General features: G+C 36.6%; 4 non-coding genes across 4 annotated transcripts; all 4 read right to left on the bottom strand.

The window, feature by feature from the left end:
* Nucleotides 1-2,519: 2,519 nt before the first annotated feature.
* Nucleotides 2,520-2,588, bottom strand: LOC122641224. Its single transcript, XR_006329871.1, has one exon. It is a non-coding gene; the product is annotated as a small nucleolar RNA Z105 (small nucleolar RNA).
* Nucleotides 2,589-2,646: 58 nt separating this feature from the next.
* LOC122641229 lies at nucleotides 2,647-2,746 on the bottom strand. Its single transcript, XR_006329875.1, has one exon. It is a non-coding gene; the product is annotated as a small nucleolar RNA Z161/Z228 (small nucleolar RNA).
* A 598-nt stretch (nucleotides 2,747-3,344) lies between these two features.
* Nucleotides 3,345-3,471, bottom strand: LOC122641174. Its single transcript, XR_006329824.1, has one exon. It is a non-coding gene; the product is annotated as a small nucleolar RNA snoR80 (small nucleolar RNA).
* A 140-nt stretch (nucleotides 3,472-3,611) lies between these two features.
* On the bottom strand, nucleotides 3,612-3,702 carry LOC122641230. The gene has a single exon (XR_006329876.1). It is a non-coding gene; the product is annotated as a small nucleolar RNA Z157/R69/R10 (small nucleolar RNA).
* Between the last annotated feature and the right edge of the window lie 1,819 nt (nucleotides 3,703-5,521).

Raw genomic sequence — 5,521 nt, 5'->3', positions numbered from 1 at the left:
TAAACATTTCTTCTAATCTACAGATTTAAATTACTTAAATCTAGCATTTTGTTTCCTAGGTTTCCCGTCACTTCATTGTACATTAAAACCAAATCAATTGAGCTAAACCTTAGTCCAATTAAAGTTGATTCATGAATCCTTCTACCCTGTCACTACTAACATATTGTCATGTGGCCTGTATCTATTAAAATTGGATTTGCTTTTTTAGTGCCATTTACGAGGCTGAAGGCTGGGATGAAGTTGATCCAATAAGCCATTTGCTGCAGGATCTATGTACTTACAACAACTCATAAAATATTACAGTAGACAGGAAATATTCCTGGGCCACATTTGGTCCTCTGTCTTGCAAGTTGATGGCTCTGGATAAGTTTTTCAGTGGAGCTTTGTGTGGCAATCATGTTTTGAAGGAGTGACCAAATAATTTGAAGGATTGAAAACTTTAAACCCCCAAAAAAGAGTTTTAGGAACCTGTTCAAATTATTGGATCTGGACTCTGGAGCACAGGACTTGGGTTATGGTATGACATATTGGTTATCCTCTGAATCGAACCATCTTCAAATGTGAATTGTGGAGAGGTGCATAACTTACATAATTTTTCATTTGATTGTCTGAATTTTGTGTTTCATCTTGTTTGTATCCTTACCATATTTAATCAAATGGTGGTTGCAAATCACCAGGACTTACCTGCAGTGGATTTAAAGCATCTGCATAGAAAATGAACTATCCAAGTAAAAATAAAGGAATGTGCTTCCAAAATGGTTTGCTAGCCAATTTTAAGATAGTAACTTTTGCTTCAGAAAAATGAAAAACAACACCTTCAGACATGAATTCCTTTCGAAACTAGCGATCACCCTCATGATGTTTGGCAATAGAAATGCCATATATTTTGAGTATTGGCTGGGTTTTCTTATCAATTAATATGTTCAGCGAATGTACCAAATTTTTTAGTTGGGAAATGGATTCGTCTTTTGTTTTAAGAATTAATATGTTCAGCCAAGGTTTCGATAGTGTATAGGCAAATTTGCTTCAGTTCACTATTATTGGAGAAGATAAGGATAACTTAATCCTTGATTCTATTATGTGATCTTTATGATAAGTTTGGGTGCGAGGATGAACTGAGAATCCAATCTCTGAAGGTTGGAAGGACAAATTCACTGACTATGATATCCGTGCTATGATATGGGTTTAAATTTTATTTTTACATATTTTTTTGAATCAGGACAGTTCACTTTTCCCCTCGACCCATAAAAGACGGTTCACCCACCATCCTAGGGTTCACAAGGATAAAAGTCCTCAATAATACAAGATTTGGCATTGCAATGGCGGTGTGGCCTCCGTTGAGTGCCACATGACAACTACAAATCGTAGAGTTGAAGATTGTTGCACATAGTTTCAAACGAGGTTAAATAGGCATAGCCCCTAAAATGCACCCAATATTTTTTAAAGTTTTGACAAAGTCCACACGCACCCCTGAAAATACCTTGTACCACCCCTATTTTTCCACCTGAAGCCATTTAAGTTCACACCATGCATTAAATGTTAAAAATAACCAAACTATCCTTTCTTCGATCCTTTTTATTTTTTCTAAAATTTGAAAAGACCTAATTACCTTGACCTATTTGCTAAAATTTGAAAAGACCAAAAAAGATAATTTGGGGAAGATGAGGGCATTTTGATCTTTTCAAATGTTAGCAAATAGGTCAAGGCAATTAGGTCTTTTCAAATTTTTAGAAAAGATAGAAGAAAAGGTAGTTTGGTCATTATTTAGTATTTAACACTTAATGTGGACTTAAATGACTTTAAGTGGAAAAATAGAGATGATATGTGAAATTTTCAGGGGATGCGTATGGACTTGTCAGAATCTTAGGGGGTATGAAGAATATTGAATGCATTTTAAGGGGTATGCATATTTAACCCTTTCAAATGTGCAGACTCATTTCACAAAATCACAACCCGTTTTGAGATCTTACCCGCCCCACTACAGAAATCAAATGGGTTTCGTGAATACCCAACTCTCTAATGAAATCCAAGTTTTTTCCTGACCTCTTATGCAATTAAAACTCCAGCTGAATGAGGCCACAAAAGTGGAGATTAGAGCTGGGAATTGAATTAGCAAAGCAACAGAATTTCGAGAAGGTTGTAGCCAGCAGCAATAATGGAATTACAAGCCGTTTTTAGGGCTTCAATTTGATTAGAACAGAGATTGTTGGATTGTTTTTTTAGGGCTTCAATTTGATTAGGAGAAAATTGCAACAAAAAGGGGAAAAATCGATGAGAAAAAAGGGATTATTTTTCACCATGAAAATGTGAAAAAAAATACAAAGAGTGGCACTCGGAATGAAAAGGACTAAATTGCTTTTGACAATATCATGGATCTTTCAAGCTCATGCTTCGAGTTCAATTTCTCCTCATTGTACTGAATTGAAAATATGATTACTTGAAATCCAAACAGAAAGAAAAAAAAAAAAACTAAGGACCAAACCATAGCACCATTAACTATATGTTGAGTGAGTGAATATTCAGAATGAGTAGGAGGATTTTATCCAATCATGAAAGCATCGGTAGATTGAAGATCATCATCATTATACTCACTCGTAAAATTCCGAAAAAAAAGAAAAATAAAATACAAATTCAAGAGATGAGAAAAGCCATCAGAATACATTGGATTATACATCAATATTGACACAGTAGTGTCTCAGATGACCGTCGTGAGAAATTAAATCCAATCGATCTCTTCATCTGGTTTTTATTTTAATACCAAATAAACATTGAGAGAGAGAAAGAGAGACCAATCCATCTTCTAAAAAACCCTAGCAGAAGAGGCCAAGAGAAAAGCTCGGTTTTGGCAAGGGATTTGGATATTCACGAAACCCAGATGATTTCCATAGTGGGTCGGTTAAGATTTCACAAAACGGCTTGTCACTGCACCTCCAATTCTCGAAACTCAGCTCGCCGGCCTCTTTCCTGCCCTCTCCGGCACTAGGTCCTTTTTTTTTTTTTTTTTTTATCTGTATTGGCTCTGATTTGTAACAATTATATCCAAGTATTCTTGTTTCTAATCAATCTCTATTTTAAAAAAATCAGTTTTTTAAGGATTCATGATTATTCTGATTGATTACTGATTTTTAGGGTTCAAGTTGATTTCTGTAACCAAATCAGAATCCATGGAGGTGGATTACGAATTCTGCTTGTAGTATATTGTGACAGAAAAAGATTTTAGGGCTATCCCTATCTCAATCTCGTCACTAGCCCAAGTTATGAAAAGTTGGGAACTTGTTTTGTGGATTTCTTATTTTCTTCTCCCAATTGGGCGGTGAACTAGTCATCAGTATTCACAATGTTCAAAATGTATGAGGTGTTTCCACGATCAAATGGCATGGAAAATAAAGCCAAAGATCAGGATAGCCACAATTTGGATCTAGCGCCCAAGCCATTATACCAAGAGGAACATTTTTCTCCCCCAGAATTGGTAATGGGCGCAATTCCTTTCCTTTTAACCAAAAAAAATATATATATAAATTCAGGTAAATATCATCAACTGTTAGAGCTGGTGGGTTTATAGAATAGATAAGATTAGGGCACAAACAGATACGGAGGAGATGGAAAAAGAGATTGCTCAGACAGCCAAGGGTTTGTCTTCAGATTCAGGGCAATGCCCAGATCAGAAACTCTAGTCCACAATAGCTTCATCACCGCACAGATATACTAAAAAATACAAATTTGAACACAAACACAGAGAGGAAAAACGCAGATGGTGAAGGGTTAATCAAAAAGAAGAAGACAAAAAAAGATGAAAGATCTCAAGAACGAGAGAACAAAAAAAAAATCCATCAGAAGAGAAAGAAAAACCTGGAAAATAAAAAGCTCTGGAATAACAAATAATAGCCGCAGAGACGTAGAACAGAACAGATATGGAAGAAGAAGGATCGGTCTTTATTTATAGAGTTTCTGTTCGTCAATAAGATTAGGGTTTTGTGAGTCTTCAGTTAGAGGAGGTGAGGTTGAACCGTTGAGGTTACTTTGGGATATAGCCGCCGTACAGGTGTAGGAGAATCATAATTCATTGGGCCAGTTTTTGAATTGGGTTGGGCCTTAAATCTTTATACAATGAGCTTAGCATTTGCTCTTAATGGATAAATAATGGGTTTGTGCCTCGGCCCATTGTGCTGATTCATGGGCTGGGTTTCCAATGAATACAATTTTTGTTTTTGAATGAGCACTTCTTTTTGTTATGTGGTAAGTGGATTGGAAAATTAATCTAAGGGAAGATTTCATTCCAGTTCCAGCAGAATGTTTTTGTGGGCAAAAGAAGGTGGGGCTAGCTCTTGTACTATATGTTGGAGCACGATTTGTCAGCTAAAAAGATGTGGAGGACTTAATATCAAGCTGTCTGAACTAATGAATCAGGCTCTTCTTGCAAAGAAAGGGTTCAATTATGGTTTCAAACTTGAGACCGTTTAATTAAACAGTTTAAACTGTACAGGACCGTCTAACCGAATAAACCGTTTAACACTCCTAAATATACATAAATGTACCAAAATCAAACAAAAACTGTTTACTGAAACCGATCGAAACCATTTAAAATCGAAATCATGAAACCGTCTAATAAATTGATAGCTTATGATTTCAAAATTGAGACCGTTTAATTAAATGGTTTAAATCGAATCGAACCATTTAACCGATAACAGACCATTTGAGACCCTTACGGCCTTACCCTTCACAAAGGGAATTTCATGGTGATTGCAGTAGCGGGATATGGAGCTTCTTCTCAATCAAATCAGTTGTGGGAAAACTCTTGTCCTCATTTTGTCTCTCCTTGGCTTCGTTCTGATATCTGTAATCTCTTTTACCCTTATGGTTTTAGTTTAAGAAAAATTTTCTTACACGTGCCCTCTCACATCACACCATAAATCCCACATCTTTGCACCCGTGCGAATCCAGATCTTCTATGGTGCGGCTACCCCCAGCGGCCTGTACTGCACAGACACAAGGTGATGCGCAATGATCGCCTTACCCCAACATGGGCTAGGCGCACTGCCTTGTGTTTGCACTGCACAGGCCCTTGGGGCAGCCGCGCAGTGGAGGGTCTGAATTGCCCCCGCGCTGTGGGAGTCTACTCCCATGACTTAATTAGGAATTTCGGATGACTTCCTCTTGTTGGTTAGGAACATGCGCAGCGACCAAAAGAAAAGAAAAGCGAAAAGAAAAAGAGAACAATTATTAAAGTCGTCAGATTCATGTTCTTTCTTTATAAAATCTCTCTTTTCAACTCTATTATTTCTCCCTATTTTTATTTAATTTGGGTTTGGTGAATCAAATTTGTTCAATTAGTAGTTACTACCATGGAAATGTTTTCACCTCAAATCTGAAATCTGAAATCTGAAATCTTATTACTCTACAGCTGAAGATTACAAGAGAACACAAACGAACCAAAATCCATGTCCATCTTACTCTGCAAAGTAAGTTAAAAAAAAAAATTCTGTGTTGAGCGATTCATTTCCACACTATCCATTGTTGCAGG

The sequence above is a fragment of the Telopea speciosissima genome, chromosome 9 (assembly GCF_018873765.1).
Source record: "Telopea speciosissima isolate NSW1024214 ecotype Mountain lineage chromosome 9, Tspe_v1, whole genome shotgun sequence".
In the NCBI taxonomy this organism is placed as follows: domain Eukaryota; kingdom Viridiplantae; phylum Streptophyta; class Magnoliopsida; order Proteales; family Proteaceae; genus Telopea; species Telopea speciosissima.
This window is presented reverse-complemented; position numbering and strand designations above follow the sequence as displayed.